Source organism: Alligator mississippiensis, chromosome 2 (assembly GCF_030867095.1).
Source record: "Alligator mississippiensis isolate rAllMis1 chromosome 2, rAllMis1, whole genome shotgun sequence".
Classification (NCBI taxonomy): Eukaryota; Metazoa; Chordata; order Crocodylia; family Alligatoridae; genus Alligator; species Alligator mississippiensis.
Window position 1 is genome coordinate 117,976,547 of NC_081825.1, and position 18,878 is coordinate 117,995,424.

The 18,878-nt window shown below is 41.4% G+C and overlaps 1 long non-coding RNA gene across 1 annotated transcript; it reads left to right on the forward strand.

Annotated features, from left to right (window-relative positions):
* Window positions 1–10,040: 10,040 nt before the first annotated feature.
* LOC109284818 (uncharacterized) lies at window positions 10,041–12,514 on the forward strand. Its single transcript, XR_002092394.2, has 3 exons — window positions 10,041–10,284; window positions 11,916–11,991; window positions 12,381–12,514. It is a non-coding gene; the product is annotated as an uncharacterized LOC109284818 (long non-coding RNA).
* The last annotated feature ends 6,364 nt before the right edge of the window (window positions 12,515–18,878 follow it).

An 18,878-nucleotide genomic window follows, 5' to 3' on the forward strand; every position in this document is an offset into this window, starting at 1 on the left:
AATCCAAGTACTCAGTGGCTGCTTCTACACCAGATGCTTCCTGTGCAGTTGTCACTACACAGTCATTTAGTACTTGCATACCCAAGCACTAAATGGCTGCTCAGTAACTGGTGTTACTGTGCGGTAGTGTCCCACACTGCTTAGTAGCTCGTTACTACTGTGCAGTAGCGTCGTATCATGGTTCATGCCCCACGATGCTACTGCTCAGTAGTAACAAGCTACTGTGCAGTAGTACTGAGCTACTCCTGAATGGCTTAGTAAGCATCTTGTGTAGACACAGCCAGTATGATTTCAATTCCCACTTTATTCTTTGAACAAGATACCTTTTCATTTAAAGTGTCGTTCTGAAATGTATTTTCCTTTGGCACTTCTAAAACAGACTGTTGTCTTTTCTTTTACACGCATCTTACTCATTGGATCCACTTTCTGTTATATTTTACCTTTTAGGCATTGCAAGTGTAATTTTTGGTCAGGTGTTCACATAAAAAAGGCTGGGTTGTTTCTGGGTTTGCTGGCTTCGCTTCACTGAAGATGTGGTTATTTAATAGGTCTGTTTCTTTAATAGGCTCTTGTTTAAATGGGCATACATATACTAAAAATGCTAACAAATTATTTGAATAATATTTAGGTGAGTAACAGGAGAACTGCCTTTTTAAAGATATCTTCAGAATCTATGGGCTCATCTACAAGTGCCATTAGTGTGCACATGCCAATACATGTCCTATTAAGGGGAAGCTTATTGTTCCAGAGTTGATTGCTCCTGTGAGCTCTGTTTACACGTGTGCCTGGACTGCAGCACATTGAGCCGGGTTAGAGCAGCCTTGGCTGGCAGGGAGTCTGGGGAGTGTCAGCCTGTTGGTTTGGGGCTGCTTTGAATGGGCCCACTGTGCTGCAGAGGGGCTGGCTGGGGCATGAGGATCCCTCAGCATGGGGCTAGCTGGCACTAAAGCACTCTCACGCCTCAGCCAACTGGGCCAGCATCTACACATGTGCTAATGCACACAAAAAAACTCCATGGTAGGTACTTATATTCACAAGTACTACCCTGTTGCAAAGTTTATTATTGTTGCAAAGTTTCCTGAGCCCAGTAGGGGTGCATGTGTAGATGGTGAGATGTTTACTGCAGAGCTAATTAGACATCTCCACAATATATGTCTCATGTTGATGCACCCTGTGTGGTGCAAGTTTTGCTTTTTGTAAGTGAATCTACTTAAACAGTTTCATCAAGCTGACAAATTCTACCAACTCCAGAGATATTCCCTACTTCAAAAACAGGGACTTCGGACAGAACTGATAGTTATTTTCAAACTGGTGGAACTGCACAATAAAGTGTTTGATTTTAGTGTAGTCCTGGGATCTGTGCTTTTGGGATGTGGTGCTCACAGTTTTGGTCCCATAGGAGAGATGAAAGGTACAAGGCTACTCCTTGGGCCAGATTGGGCCCTGTGCCAGAATTGAAACCCAGGGCCCTGCTCTGCCACCACCTGTCTGAGATTGGGCTCCAGGGACCCCTGTTGCTTCCACCCAGCTAGGATTGGGCTTTGGGGGCCCTGCACTGCCCCAGCTCAGCCTCCGTATGCTCGAATCAGAGCCTGTGCTGTCCTGTTATTCCAATTTAGCATGCAGGGCTACAGCCTGTAGAACTCCTCACAGATCCACAGGGAGCCCTGCAAGCCAGATGACATGGCACCAGGGGCTGGATCTGGCCCACAGGTCAGAGGGTGAGCATCCCTGACTTAGGTTATAAACAGGTATTATTAATTTCTAGAAGTGGAAATTTCTGACAATGTTCATTATTTCACTTGAAATCAAAATCAAGCTCATGAAGGCTGCAAAACTGAAAGAGAAATATAATGACAGCTTTCTTTCAAGATCTGGATGCTTTTTGTAATCCGTGAGGGGACCTACAGGTATACAAAATCAAAATAATGGGAAAAATGTTAGCTATACATTTTTGAACCACTGGATTTGGATCGTGTCTCATACACTGATTTGCATTAAAGTAACTCAGTTATATAGTCTCTGCTGCAGAAATTGCTTTAAGTAGTTTCCTCTACCTAGCCACATCCATTAGAGTTATGGGTTTTTCCTATTAGAAATTAAATTAAAAGCATAAATACTTGCCAAATGTTTCAAAGCTTGGTCCCCAAAGGTAGGCTTATAAATGCCTATTTTATTTACGCTTCTAAATAAAAGTGGCCTGGTTTTCTGTGGTGGAGAATATCTAGTACTTCCATTAACTGTTCAAATTAGTTTAAATATGGAAAGGAGCCTAACTGGCTTCAACATTTGAACATTTTAGCTATATTTAATTTGGGAAAGCATTTTATGATACACATGTATAATAAAAGTCTTCACCTTATATTCCACTATACTATATATACAAATACCATTAGACTATATTTTACAACGTATCACACAATTAGCCTTTCTGTTGTAACAAAAATCCAATTTTGGAGAAGACTGACTAGTAAGGAACTAGCATACTAAGGGCATGTCTACATGTGTATTTAAGCGCAGATAAATTTAATGCATATTAATTAAGCTAATGTGCATTAAGCAATTTTCGGCACATGCCTACACATGCAGTGACTTAGCACTAAAGTTTAGTGTACTTGACTTCAAAGTTAGTGCCAAGTCCTTGCAGCCCTGCCATGTGCCGCTAGTGGCTGGGCAGGCCTAACACTAAAGTTAGTGCCGGGTCACATCTACACATGAGTTATAGCACTTTAACTAATCATGCCTAAATTTGATACCCGCATTTTCATATATCAAATTTAGACATGAATAGACTAATTTTGCCATTTTTAATTGTCATGAAAGGCATGCGCGTGTAGACACATGCTGGTAATGCACATTAAATTAGGCTAATGAACATTAACATGTCTCGTGTACACATGCCCTAAAAGACTGTATATTAGAAGTTTAAGAAACACTAATAGGGAAGAGATTATAATAGGTAAGGTGAACAAAAGTTATAAATACATTTTTGGACATAAGAATGGTACACAAATTTTTGTATGGAAAAAAGGTTAGAATTTTGTAGTGATATTTTTTATTGGATCAACTGTACAGCTGAGGAAATTTTAAATAAGTTTGAATGTAGGGCTTTCTTCTGAGCAATTGAGAAAAAAAGCCTTACATTCAAAAGCTTGCCTAAAATTATCCCAATTGTGCAATTGGTCTAATAAAAGATATTACCCACAGAAATCCTTGCCTTTCACATATTTCCCAGACCATCACATCTATAACATTACTCCAACACTACTACCTCATATAAACAAAATATTTATGAGGTGACAGTGAGTGTCTATACACATGCTCCGGGGTAGGGGAGGGGGGGATTTTAATTAGAGCAGCCCTCAGAAGCCTTTATAGTTAAAACACCCACAGTGTCTTGTGTATTCAGTGCCCCATGCTTCATATTAGTGATGTGGATACTTTAACTAAAGTTTGTTTGATGAACTTTAGTTAAAGCACCCCTGCAGCCATTTTGAAATGTGGGGGATGCTGAATACACATGACAGTGAAGCTGCTTGTGTGTTATAATTAGAACACATCCGAGAAGACCTCCCTCACATGTACAGGCACCCAGTAAGCATATTAAAAGATATTAATACATAGGAGGCATAAGAAAATTCACTCAACTCAAACACATATAGGTCTGAAAATGCTTACCTCACATTGATGAGCAATTATGTCTATATAATTGCATTTTTACTCCTCCTTTATGACAGTGTACACAAACATAGGCAAAGAGTTAACAGGGGCAGGGGGTCAGAATGTAAAGGTGGTAAACATGAGACCTGAGTTGAACACAGGAGTTGAAATGTAAGTTGTGAAATTTGGAATGGGGATTATTATAGATCCTGGAGTTAAAGAGTTAGTCTGGTACTAAATAACATAATAAAATATAGACAGGAACACAAAGTTCAGCATTATCTCTGTGTCATAGCTCTGTTTCAAGAGTTTTCACTTAGAAACTCATACAGACATGTGAATTTGTTAAACAGAACCTCAAAGGATTTAAGATCTTGTTATCATACAAGAAGAGGTATCTAATTTCTTCCATGTAGAACTTTATCCAGTTTATGATCCCTCTGAGAGGTCTTTGTATACATATACTTAGATATGGTTATAATGAGAACTCGCTGTATCCATTCTATCAAAAAAGATATAACATACTATTTATTTTATCACCAATTCATTGTAACTTGTTTCATAATATAAGCATATGTATTAAAATATCCCTAAAGCTTATTTGGCTTTTGGGGGTAGGGGTAGGGAGATTGTTTTCAAGGGATGGTGCCCATAAAAAATCAAAATTGTCAGATCTAGTGAACCAGGAGACAGGAAACTCATAAGTTAATGAATTTATTAGGCTCATTTTCTTCTTTGCTTTCCAACTATTTTTCTACTGGTTCTTTCAAGATTATTCATTAATTGCTAATTATCAAGGGCATGAACCTAAATACATTTCAAGTACCTAAGTAAATTTAAATTTCCAGGAAATTATCCTCCATTTAACACCCAGGTCAAAACTGGAAATGTATTCAGATACACAAGATTTTTAAAAAGCTAGCAAAGTGTATTGGTATTTCTTTTTTACATTATATCCAAACAGCCTCCTACATCAAGAACACATCTATCTAATGATTTTTCTAGATGAGTTTATTTCCTGAAAGTTTTATCAGGTGTTTTTCCATCTCTATCACTTTTAAATGTACTCTTTAATATTGCAGCACAGACAGGAGTTAAACACAAATTTTCAACATAACTTGAGGCTAAAATGTTTAGCCATAGGATATTAATCACATCATTGTTTTTCTTGTTAATTTTTTTTTAGCATTGTTAATACATTTACATATCAAAAAAGAAACAAAAAAACAGAAAAAAAAATTGCCCTTGCTTGATTTGTGTAGTGCATATAGAAACAACAGAAGGATGGTTTATAATTATTATTTCATAGTTAGTATGTTGTTATTATTTATCATTTGGTTTTGCCAGATAGGACATCAGATTATCTATTATATTAAAATGTTAACATTTCATAAGAAGCTTGTCCTATTTGACTCTATCTGGCCATCTAATTAGCACTCCCTTTATAGACTCCTCTATTTATGGTGACACTCCATTTATAGCTTATTTTAGTGATGGGGAATAAGAGTCCCAAATTGTTTCAGTGCTTTATAATGTGCAAATTGCAATTCCAGGTATAGTGAAACTCCATTTATAGTGAAGTTCTGTGGAAAAAATTCGGAATTCATTATAGCTGTAACATATACTTTTAAATTAACCTTTTCAGTGGCACTCCTATTGCCATATTGTAGTATTTTTTTTTCTCAGAGAAGTCTAAAGCAGAGCAGGTTTCATTTCATGGAACATCAGGATGAATCAAAATCATGAACATACATGAATATAAGACATTTTCTAGATGTTGAAGAAATGTTCTGACAAGGTTGCTTGGGTGAATTTGATATCTTTTATTAGACCAACCCAAATGGTTGGAGAATAGTTATTAAGCAAGCTTTCGGGTTCAAAAACCCTTCATCAGGCTAAGGACGCTGCAGCAGTTGCTGTGTGCTCTTCCTGGATGGAATGAAAAGTAAAGAAGCCAGGGGCTGGGCTGGGCTGGGCTGGGCTGGGCTGGGCTGGGCTGGGCTGGGGAGTCAGTTGCCAGGCAGATTGTAATGTATCAAAAATCCAATGTCTGTGTTTAGTCCCTGATCTCTAGTATCCAGCAGGTTGATGAAATGGAGCTCATAGGCTCGTCTCTGGGATGTGTTGTGTAAATTTCCCTTGAGGATCAGGACTGAGAGATTGGAGAGAGAGTGGCCCTCCTGTGAGAAATGTGCCCCCACCGGTAATTGGGTGTTTCTGTCTTTGATGGATTTCAGGTGTGCATTCATTCTGGTGCGCAGTTGTTGTCTGGTCTCTCCTACATATCTTCCATCAGGGCATTTGGTGTATTGGATGAGGTATACTACATTCCTGGAGGTGCAGCTGTAAGATCCTGGGATGCTGATGGCTCTGTTGTGGGGTGTAGTAATAGTGGAGGTGGTGGAGATGTGGGGGCAGGTTTTGCATTTCTTGTCATGGCACGGTCTGGATGCTTTTGGTGTGTTCTGGGGCTGAGGAAGTTTGCTTCTTGTGATGAGGTTGGCGAGGTTCGGTGCTTGTCTGAAGGCTAGGATGGATGACTCTGGGAAGATTTTTTTAAGAATAGGGTCTTTTTCTAATATGGGTTGCAATTTTTTGAGGATTTTCCGTATAGGTTCAAGGGATGGGTGATAGGTCATAACCAGCGGTGTGCGATTTGTGGGTGTTTTTCTTCTGTACTGCAGCAGTTCTTCACGTGGTATCCAGGTGGCTCTTTCAAACGTGCGATCTACCTCTCTGGAGGAGTGTCCTTGCTGGGTGAAAGCCTTTTTAAGATTGGTGAGGTGGCGATCCCAGGTGTTCTCTTCAGTACAGATGCGGTGGTATCTTGGCTGTATATCACAGCTTTTTTGGTGTGTTTCGAGTGATTGCTGGTTTTGTGCAGATATGTGTGTTGGTCTGTGGGTTTCTTGTATACTGTGGTCTGTATTTTACCCTTCTGGATACTGATCATTGTGTCTAAAAAGGAGATGTTGGTGCTGGAGTATTCTAAAGAAAGTCAGATGGAGGGATGGTGACTGTCGAATTTCTGGTGGAACTCAATTAGAGATTTCTGGTTCTCACTCCAAATGATGAAGATGTCATCGATATATCGTAAGTACAGCAAGGGTTTGATGGTGCAGTTCTTGAGGAAGTCTTCTTCCAGGTGGCTCATAAAAAGGTTGGCATACTGTGGGGCCATTTTAGTGCCCATAGCTGTTCCCATCGTCTGGAGGAAGTGTTGATTATTAAAAGTGAAATTGTTATGTGTGAGGGTGAAGTGTATAAGCTCAGTGATACCTTTGGGTCTGTATTCTGGGTTGTAATCTTGTTCCTGTAGATATGTAAGGCAGGCATGGATGCCATCCTGGTGTGGGATGTTGGTGTATAGGCTGGTAACGTCCATGGTGGCTAGGAGTGTGTTGCTGGGAAGGTGGTCTATGTTTTTAAGTTTCCGTAGCAAGTCTGTGGTGTCTTGGACAAAACTCGCTCTGTGGGTGACAAGCGGTTTTAGGATGGGTTCAACAAAACCTGATATTTCTTCAGTTAGGGTCCCATGGTTAGATATGATAGGTCTGCCAGGGTTCCGTTGTTTGTGGATTTTAGGGAGCATGTAAAAAGTGTTTTAAAATACAAAATTATTTCCTTCCCTTTTGCTGATATAGCTTTAGGTAGACAGGGTGCATTTTTATGTTTACTCTATTTCTGATGATATATCTATGCTGTATGTCTATAATGTCAAGAATCTGGCATCATTACTGCCAAAGACAAGATACAAAACTAGATGCACAAATTCAGGGGTGCTCAACTCCCAGGCCACAAGGCAGAACTGGCCTGCAGTTTGATGTCATCCAGCCCTTGTGGTTCCCCATGGGTCAGAAATCTGGCAGCAACGAAGCAGTGGAATAGTTCTCCTGCTGCCAAATTTCCATACCCATGGTGAGTCCTGGGCCCTACATGTTGGGTCTGGTGCCTAATTCCAGCACTCAGGACCGGGTAGGGGTGGTGCCAGGTTCCAGAGCCCAGTCCCAGTGTGGGAGGCCAGAAGAGAATGATGCCAGGTCCCCAGGACCCAATTCCACTGCAAATGGGTGGAAGGGAGCTGTGACAGGTCTTCAGGGCATAATCCCAGCGTACAGGAGTGGGAGGAAGTTCTGATCCTGGTATGGGGGGCTAAAAGGTTGGGCACCCCTAAACTAATCTATTCCATTCCTGTTACAAGAGTGCTTGCCATGTTTAATTTGCAATTGATTTAAAGTAAATTCTTCATAAGTAATCATTTTTGTATAACAGAATGGTATGTTTCATTATTCATACTTTGATTAAAATAAAAACTACGGACTACAATTATTGTAAAAGTACTTAAGGAAAAAAAAAAAAAAACCCCTTCTACATTCCCTTCCCATTCTGCTCCCCTAACCACAAATGTAGAGATCTTTTCCATGGTACATAAGGAGCAGAAAGGAAATGTAAATGGGATTGAAACAAGATTGAAGGAATGCACAATGGTGTTTATATAACTTCCTTGTTGGACACCAGATTATCACAGAAAAACAAGCTCCATTGACTCACTCCTAAGCAACGTGGATGACTTGGGTGCTGCTCCAAGATTATGCTCAGGTGCTCTGGCTCTGGAAAATCTGAGAGCAGAGTTAGGGCATGTGCTCAAAGCTGCTGTAAGGCTAGGTACAGAAATTACGCATAAACCAGTATAAGTGATCAGAAACTGGTCTAAACCTATAACAGAACAGAAGTTTAGTGCACATAGACTGGTTTACAAGTGATGGATCCCAGATTAAAATAGACCTAGAGGGTAAGGTTGTGCGAAGCTTCTGTAGCTGATTTGATTTGGAGTAGATTCAGCCCGATTCAGGGACCAAATCTCCGAATCTGAATTGAATTGGAAGACCATTTAAAAGCTCCAAATCGATTTGAAGCATTCAAATCAACTCAGAAAAGCTTCAGAAAAGATTCGGCCACTTCAAAGATTCAGCTATAGACTAAACAGGCAGCTGACACAGTTGTCTCCAGCTGGTAAATCTGTTGGGGTTGGGGGAGGGAGCAGGGAAGGGACATGGGGGAGGGAGGGGCTGCGTCTAGAACAAGCTGCTCAGCCGGAGCATGGGGGTGTGCTACTCAGGGAGAGGGGTGTGTGTGGCGGGGGGGCGGGATGTGAGCACAGCAGCACCTGTGTGCTGCCTGGGAGTAGGTGCTATGCCCTGCTGCCACTTGCCCAGCTGCAGCGGGGGGCAGGATGTGGGCATAGCTCACTCCAGGCAGAAGGTGGCAGGCAGCAGCAGGGCATAGCCCCCAATCCCAGTGCTGCTGTGCCCACATCCCATGCCCCTCATGTCCGCTGACAAGAGGTAGCAGAGCAGGGCCCCTGCTCCCAACACTGATGTGGACATAGAAGCACTGGGAGCAGGGGCCATGTACTGCTACCACCTGGAATGAGCTGTGCCTGCATTGTGCCCCTCCCCTGGGTGCCAGGAGGGCAAGTGGTAGCAAGACATAGCCCCCATGGCTTCCCCCACCAGGGCAGAGGCAGGCACAGCCAGGGGAGCCACAGGAGAAACCTCCATGGCTGCCCTGCCCGGCCCCATCCACTGCCTGGCCCAGCCTCTGGCACTTAAATAAAAAACAACAAAAGAACTCCATACTCACTGGCTTCAGTAGCAGGGATTAGGGTCTCTGAGGGCTCATGGCAGAGCTCCCCGCCATGCAGTGTGGGGCAGTGGGGAGCAGCAGGGATCACCCCCCACCTGACAACCATGGTGCACATGCAGTGTGGCTCAGCAGGGTACTGCACACTGCCTGGGAGCTGGGGTGGCTCCACATGTCAGCCAGAGCCCAGCACCATTCAGTCCCAGTTTCCAGACAGCACTCTGCACCCTGCTGAGCTGCACTGGACTCCTGCCATGGGGGAAGCTGCTGTGCTGGTGCCAGGTGCGGGAGGGGGGAAATCCCCATTGCCCCTCAGAGCTCCACTCTGTTAGAGTGCCCAGAGACCCCAATCACTGTTGCCAGAGTCAATGAGTGCAGGCCTTTTTTTTTTATTTAAAGTGCTGGGACTAGGCTGCAGCCAGGCACAGCAGCCATGGGGGCTTTTCCCGCAGCTCCCCCTACCCAGGGAGAGGCAGGCACAGCTCGATGAGTCACGGGAGAACCTGCAGCCTCCGGCTGTGCCTGCCTCTCCCTGATCTGAATCATTGAATCTCTCCAAATCAGCGCTGACTCTTCCGAAGCCAATTGAGCTGAATCAATTCAGGACAGTGATCTGAATCTCCTAATGAAATCACTTGTCCTCTGAATTGGCTGAATCCAAATCAAATACTTCCCTATTCGCACAGGCCTACTACAGGGATGTAGTGTCAGATTTAATCAGGTTAGGTTAGACAAGTCTATCAAACTTTTGTGCTGAATCTCCTCCCAAATCAAGTTAGGTTGCAGTCCCCCAGCATCCTAAGATGCTTTGTGGCTCTACTGCTAACCTCCACCTCCCAGGGTAGACAGGCTCGCCTCAGCCCATAATCCTTTGCTCCACTGGAATGCTGAACTGTCCCCACCTCCTGGCTGTCACAGAGCTGAGGCAGCAAAGCCAGGACCCTAAGCCACTGCCTTTTACCAGGAGAGGAGGGATGGCAGGTGAGGGGGAGAATGGGGGCCACCAAATGTGGGCTTTTCCCTGCTGCCTGGCTGGCCAGCTGAGCCACTACCTCTGCCTGTCACAACTCTAGGCTGGTTCGGGGGGAGGGTGCAGGTCCACAGACACCCGGGACTTGGGGTCACGTGCCAGGCAGCCAGTCAGGGTGGCCCCCACTCAGCTGGGCTCAGCTGCCCTCAGCAATGTCTGTTATGCTGGGAGCACCCCAAGTTTTCTGGCTTCAGCCACTGCAGCCTCTGCTTGCCTCCCCCAAAGGAAGGGTGAACATGAGTTCTGTTTGTTTGTGATCCAATCTATGCAGCTTGGAGAAACCTGTGTTGATTAGGTTGATTAGGCCTCAGGCTTTTTGAATATCTCCTTAGCCTAAGTCATCTACACAAATAACTTGGCCTTGGCACACAAAGTAGAGCGAGTTCACAAGATTTGGGGGGGCAGTCCTAGACCTACCAGTGAAGTAATATAGACATAATCTAAGTTGCAGCATCCATCCTGTGCCTAAGGGTGAATTTTATTTAGAGTGTATTACTTACAGCAATGATTAATGGTTGAAATTCATCCCTATAGAGATGGTTATTACTAGGTCTCTGACCATTGCAGTTCCATTTAAGCCTAATGTTGAGGGTGAAAATGGAGTTTCATTTGTACATAGTCTGTAGACTAGACCTCTGTCCAGGGGCCAATTTCACTGTATGCCAAAATAGGGAATACAAAAATACTACCAGTCTCTGTTCAGGGGAGTGTCTAAGTAAATGTTTTTAATTTTTTTTAATTAAAAGTTTTGAAATTGAACTTTAAAACCATGCTTCAAGTTATATATGGGTGGAGTCATTTGAAAACAGCTGAAAATGTTTATTTTTTTCTTTCAAATAAATGTAAAAAGCTGTTCAATAAATAAAGGTCTGTACATTTGTACAACAGTCATAAATTATAAACTGTGTTCTCAACAAATGACTAAACTATTGTATTTGAAAGTATTTATTGATTATATTGAGATTTTTTTCTTTTTCTGTTTTTTTTTTTTTAAACTCAAGATCTGTAATAGTCAAATAAATGCTATTTGGTTTACCACACCTGGAGCACTGTTCACCTGTGATTAATAATACCATTAATTAATTAATTAAGAGTAAGCAGCATGTATAGAGATGCATGAAGGGCCATTAACCCCAAATTTAATCTACTTAAAATAAAATCCCCTCTCCACCCCCAATTATTATTCCTACTCCCAGTACACATGCCCTCCAGGAACAGAGGTTATTCCTCAGTGCATGGACTGGCATCTCCACATTTCAACTAACCCCATAGCTCTTTAGGACTGAAAACGACCTTTGTTGTACTCTGCACAGCTTGGAAAAACCGGATACCATGACCCATATGGTCATGTCCAAATGACTACACAAGGTTCAAGGTAGTGGTAAATCTGGCCAAATGTCTCTAATAAATAGTGCTGGTGCCATTTTACTTTATAAAGGTGCTTTTTATTCAATTTTGAAAAAGCAGGAGGAAATAAGGTAAAAACTTAAGGAGAAAATTAGTTATGAGGTAGGAAAGAGGAAAGATAGAAGCATAGTAAAGCAAGTGATCAAAATATATTTCTCCATTTTTTCTGTCTCAGTAGAGGATTCAGGGATTGACTAGACATGGTGACTGGAGTCATTGGAAGGGAGAACATCTGTTGTTTGAAGGAATTGGTACAGTATGAATTGTGTTTTTTAGTTCTCTGAAAATTTAATCTTCTGAATCTAGTAAGATTTTTCTCTGATAAAATTGAACACAGGGCAACAGTATGCACACATAGAAATCAAAGTGACACCACAGCCACTCGTTCTGATTCACAACAAAGAAACAAAATACAGAATGTAAAGAATCAGTATCTTATAAAGTCTGAATTTGAAATAGCTATAAAATAATCTGGAACAGAGGATATACTGATTCCTAGGCAATGCTATGTCATCTGACTATAATTAAATTATTTGTACTTGGTACATCATGTAAGGATGTTAAAATGCATGGTAATCCTTTAATTTGATGATCTTGAAGAGAATCATTTTTTCTTTTTGTTTCTCACATGTATATTCAGGAAATGTTAGAAAAGAATGGTGTACTAGAACTCCTTGGAAGGGCAGATTCAAGTGGAAGAACAAGCCTTTTTGTGCTACCATAGATGTGCTACATTGGAATCTCTATAATAAAACCATTTTATTTTAAATTAAATGTAAATGCATTGTGCCTCAATTTCTGTGCTGTCTGGGAAATTGTCCAAATAAAACCAAGGGCTGTACTATCCACATTTGCAAGCATTTCCCAATGTTCAGTGCTTTTTTCCACAAATATTCTAGCCAAATAATTCCTATCCAAATTAGCAACAGCCACAGACCAGAAAAAAAGTTAACTTCTTGACGTGTCAATATTCTGAAGCAGGAAAGGGGAGGGAGCAGAGGGGAACTGTCTGTTGAATGTCTACTTTACTTGTAGAATATGTGTAGACCCCTGTTTCAGCAAATTATTACTGAGCTACTTGGCCTTGGCACTAAGGTAATAAAGTCTTTCCCCTTTTGTCGCCCCTTTGTGCATTTTAGCTCATAAAGAGAAATGTGTGATTCCTTTATAAATCAAAAGAAACTGTAAAACTATAAAATATTAGTATCCTGATCCTTTAGAACCAAATATAATTTTCTCTCTTTAGAATAAATCTGGATCAGTGGCTTATGGATTTTTGCATTCCCCCTCCTAGTGCTCTTATATGCTACTCAGACTTCTCAGTGAACTGTGCATATGTATGAGAGAAAAAATAATCTCTCTGTTTTGAATATTATTAACATAAGATTCTTATTGCTATGGTACAATACCTAACCCATGCTAGGAGAGAAAGTTATTGTTCTTCTTTGAATTTCTGTTATTACATGTGAAGGTGAGCATTGCTTGGGACTTCATCAGAAAGTTTTAGGAAAAAATCCCCCACAAAACAACTTGGGCTCATTTTCAGTCCAGAGAAGTTTGCCACTACCAGTTGAGAGAGGTTGGGACTCCTGAGAAAAAGTTCCAGAAATATTCAGTTTAACTGCTGGAGTTGCAAAGATTATTAAATTCTGGAGGTCCAATGTTATTCAAGTTGGAAGGCACCCTTTTGCATATCACAGGTCACCCCCAAAAAGGGCAGGAGACATTGAAGAACTCGCGGAATATTATTTAGCAGTTTCCCTTTTCCTCATTTTCTCCTCAGTTCAGACTCTATTTCTCCTCCAGAAAGCTCTAGCATGGCACTTTACTATGAAACTTGGATAGCATTTGTGTGACTTTTAATCCAAGACAAATGCAGTTGCTGTGAGAACTAGCCAACAATAATGTAGTCTGTGTCTGACTATGCTGGCCACCCACTTACCTTCCCCTACAGGGATTAAATCCCTTTAATTTCTTTCTTGTTCTCTTTAACTTTTGGCTTCTTCCAGGCAGGTAAGAATATGCTAAAATTGCATCTGATCATAAGTCTCCCACAGCACCTAGATAGGTGACTTTAAGAGGGTTATGTCTGGTTTCATGAAATCTATCTAAATAATACCTATATGATTTAAGAGCTGTACCCTTGGAACTGCAATGGGCACATCTACATGAGACGCTATGTTGCTGTAGTAATGAGGTACGGTGACATAGCTCATTGCTATGCCAATGTAGTATTGGCAGGCACTAACTGTGAAGTGGCCACTACTACACAGTAGCTCATTGCTACTGCGCAGTAGGGTTGGAAACCACCCGTGCACCACCAGGACTGTGCATTATAGGTGGCTACTGTGCCGTCATTTAGAACTTGCTAAAGCAAGATCTAAATGATGGCGCACTGGGACACATGTGTAGACATGCCCAGTGGGCTCATCTACATGTTCATTAATGAGCTTTTCCTAATGCACATTAAATTTAGTATCTGTAATGTGAGGTACTAAATAAATGCACATTAGACTGCCCTACTGCGCAGTAGTGAAAGTGCATACTTTTTTAGTGGTGCTTAATGTGCAGAAAAATTGGCTACTGCATAATAAAGTGTACATTTAGATGTGTCCAGTGCATTTCAGATGCAGTGGGTGCATCTACACGTGTGCATTTACTGCACAGTAACCAAAATTACTGTGTAGTATGGGCATGCATCTGCATGTGCATGCCCACACTGTGCAGTAAATATGGTGACTTATGTTGAGCTGAGCATACATTTGATACTTGCATCATGCTGGTATCAAATCTATGCCCGATTATTTACTGTGCAGTAACACATGTGTAGATGCCTTACTGCCCTTTAATGTCTGCATATGTAGACTCCAGCCTGTTCCCGTAAATTTAAGATGGTTCAAATCCACATATAGACACACCCAGTGAATCAGAAACATCCTTCAATCCTTGTCACCTTTATGCATACCAGTTTCTGAGGACTTCAGGCTAGTCCCAAAGTAACAATTGCAGCTAAGAGCTGAACAGATCTGGCTCTCAACAGTGCTTGTCTTCTTGGTTTGTGACTTTATTTAGAGCCTAGAAGAGAGGTGCTGTGGAAAGTTATCTACCAGGCCAACACTTCTTCAGGAAATATCCTTAGGCAACCAATTAACCTAACTTTTATCCTAATTTGCACTTCTGGGGAAGAGGTAGTATTCAAGCCATGAAAATCTAGATGCTCTCTGGGCCCATCTACATGAGATGCTTACTGTGCATTAGCCTAATTGCACTGAGCAGTAGTGTGGTGGTTAAAAACTATGTTAATAGCCTAATGCACAGTGTTATTAGGCTAATGTGCAGTAAAACATCATGAAAAAGCCATGAGCTGGTGCTACCACTCTGGAACACTAGTTACTGCATGCTTAATTAGTACTTTATGAAGCAAGTACTAAACTAAATGTGCAGTACCTAAGGTGCATTAATAAACATGCAGACATGCCCTCTGACTACAAAATGACCTGAAAATGGGCACCACCCATAACAACAACATTCAGCTTTGACAGGGATTCTATTTCACTATGCCATTTGAGATATCTCACTCTTCCATTTGATAGAAAATCTTTGTATTTAAGCAAATAAATTTAAGGAATTTGTTGTAGAAATATCAAATATGCTGCCGTCTCTATACTTAAAGTGTCTGCTAGCCACAAAAGTTATACTATGGCAGTCAAGAGAAGTGGAGATAGTTCATTAGTGGAGATAAGAGAAGCTAGGAAATGTTTTAGGCAGGATGGACAATAGTTTATGTGAAGAAGTTCCTTTACTAAGGAATTTAAAATGTGAGGGCACCTACACACATTAAACTAGTTTTAATTAAAGCACCCCCCACTGACATTTTGAAGAGTGGGATGCTGTATACATGAGACACTGAATACACAAGATGCTGTAGGTGCTTTAATTAGAGTGGCTTCCGAGAGCCACTTTAATTAAAGCACTCCTCTCTCCACCACTCCGGAGCATGTGTAAAAACAACCTGAGATTCCTGTTGAAACCTTTACAAGCTCTTATAATTGTACTTTGGTATTCATTACACTTGTCAACAGGCTAGTATGTGACTGTATATGTTATTTCTTGTTTATGACATTTTTGGCAGGGGAGGAAGCAATTGATCTAGAAGTACTGGGAGATAAATCTTATATCAGTGGAGAAAGGGATGATGTTACTTCAGGATGCCAAGGAAGAGAGTATGCAAGGGTGGTAAAGCTTTTGACACAGTCTTTTATTATTTTTCTTTGCAAACATCATCAGAACTTTGTGAAAAGGATCTCAGTATTTGGTAGAACTTTTATGAAAAATCTGCTTCACTTCATGGGAAGTTACTCAGAATGTGGTTCCAAATGTGTTTTTCTAACTAAAGAGAAACGTGTGGTGCATATGAAAAAATAAAGAAAACCATGAAAGATATCTTTGTTAAATGTCAGTGATATGTGTCTGTTATTCTTCTGTCTTGAAAGCTAATAAACTTAAGACCAGTTGCTTTAGAGACAGGATAGTTATTAGCTCTCAGTCGAAATTAATGTCCCACCGGGAATTTACAGTACAAGAAAAATGCTCTTAAGTGTTTGGGGCCACCTGAGCCACCCAGTGAAAGTATTTTCTGGCAGAGGAGGTGTTATTGTTGCCATAGCCTTGCCACATGATGTTATTTTCCTAAGTAAATGCAGTTTTCCTACTAACGAGTTCTGCCCAAGCCCATCGGCAAGAAGCCAAGATTTACTTTTCATGCCTGGGATGGAAGAGATGGTTTTGAGAATTGTGTGGCAGTAATAGGGGGAATGAAGGAAATTACAGACTTATGGATTTAAATGAAGCCCTTGTAAAGCAGGTGGATTTAAACACAGAGGATGATTCTGAACATGTTTAGAAAGACTCAGAAGGTTCCCCTGAAATGTATATTTTAAAATCAGTTATTCCTGATGGCAAAGACTAGGTCCGTGCTAAGCTTCAGGTGCCAATTCGGTGTCAATTCAGGTGCCAATTTTGTGGCCAAATCTCCAAATCTGAATCAAATAAACGGACCAATAAAAAGATCCAAATCAATTTGAAGCTCTCTGAATCAATTTGAAAATGATTCAGAGAGCTTCGATGATTCGGGCAGTCCCTGGTCGCTGCAGCAGGGAGCTGGAGCCGGACTCAGAGCTGGTAAGTAGGAGGCGGAAGAAAGGAGGCTGGAGGAGGGGGAGGAGACCATGGGGGAACCCCTGCCAGGCCTCATGCCCTGCCTGCTGTCCTAGCCCTCCGATCCCCACCCGCTGTCTCAGCCCCTCCATGGCTGCCTTGCCCCAGCTCCCGGCCCTTTAAAAAAAAGCCCCCACACACTGGGTGCTGCCCGGCAGGGGGGTGATCCCCACTGCCATGTGCTTCATGGGGGGTCTGTCATGAGCCCCCCGATTCCCTCACCCACACTCCCCCAACCTCCCCTTGACTGTCCCACCTGCCTCAGCTCTGACCCTTTAAGAAAAATAATGAAACAAATCCCTTGGACTCACCAGCTCCTGCAGTGGCCACGGGGCTTCAGAGGGCTCATGCAGAGTCCCCCATGCAGCACGGGCAGGAACCAGCAAGCCTGGGGGGGTGGGGAAGTGGATTGGGTTTTTTTTTCTTAAAGGGTCAGAGCTGGGGCAGATGGTGCAGCCATGGGGGGTGCTGGGTTCAGGGGACTCATGCAGCCTCCCCATGCACTTTCCAAGTGCCGGGAGCAGGAATGGGTGGGACAGCCATTGCCAGGGGTGGGAAAGAGGGCGGAGGGTGAGCTTGTGTGATTTGGAGATTCAGTGGAAGCCAGATCTCTGAATTGGATTCAGCCAAATTGATTCAGGACAGTAATTCAAATCACCAAATTGAATCACTGTCCCCCAAATTGGCTGAATCTGAATCTGAAGCAAATACTAGCCACTTCACACATGCCTAGCAAAGACTTCTGGGCATATATAATGTGATTTTGCTTTCAAGAAAGAACATAAGGTGCTTGAAAACAAAAATGAGGTTCCATGACAAAAAATCTATAGGGACAATGCTTATCTTAAATATACATATTGCAGAAGTAGACTGACCACATGACCAGCTGCCATTTGAGGTCTAACAGCTAGACTATGACATGCTTTTTGAGATTTATTGAACACCCTCCAGTGAGAAAAATAGGCCAACATTTTATTTTGAGACCCCAAAGCAAGATCTGGCTAAAGATATTCCTGGCTCAAAATCCTGTTTTTAATAGTGCAAGTATGAAATAATTTTGCATTAAAACTTCCTAAGTACTAGTGCAACCATGCTGAAGTTGGAAATGTATGAGTGTAAGAGGGTTAGACATTAATTTGAGGTCTTATTCATGAATACAGTAGATATCGCTACAGATACAGATTAGTTACACCAGTACATTTGAACAACTTTGCCTACTGGTTAAAGTGGAGACTGAACAACAAAACTTAGGGTGCTTCTTTTTTGTATAATAGCATTTACTCATCATATACTAGTTGTAGTCTGGATTTCAAATTGAATTTTTTTTTTCCTGCACTCTATATTTAATCTGAATATTTCTTCATGGCCACTTTATATAAGCTTAAAATACTATCAGATTGCCCTTATTGTTTACTAGCTGGGCATTATTATGGGAACAATCTGCTTATTATAAAACTCACAGAATGACTGCAAAATAATACATATGGAGCTTTTTTTTTCTCTCTGAGGAATTGTACTGCACAAGTGCATAGATTGTGAAATGGAAAGAAGGGGAAGGTGTTTTACACTGCTCTCTCAACTTTCTAAAAGCCAGGTATAAATTGTTCTTAAAAATGTAGAAATTGACTGTAATAAGATAGCAGCATAGAGATAAAGCAAAAACAAATCATGCCAAACAAAACAGTTTTATTTCTGAAATTCAGAGCATTATCCTCAATCTTCCTCTTGACTGTAAACAAATTTAAGTGTCACTCTTTTATGTTGAGTATGGAGAGGGGAAGACATTCTAAAAAGATACCATACATTTTAATAGAAGATTAAAACTTATTTAACATTTTAATTAGTGATCAGCAGCTGGAGTTTCTTAATAAAATTCGCAGGTGAAATTTAATTGGAAAATGTTACTAAATTTGGAAGCAAA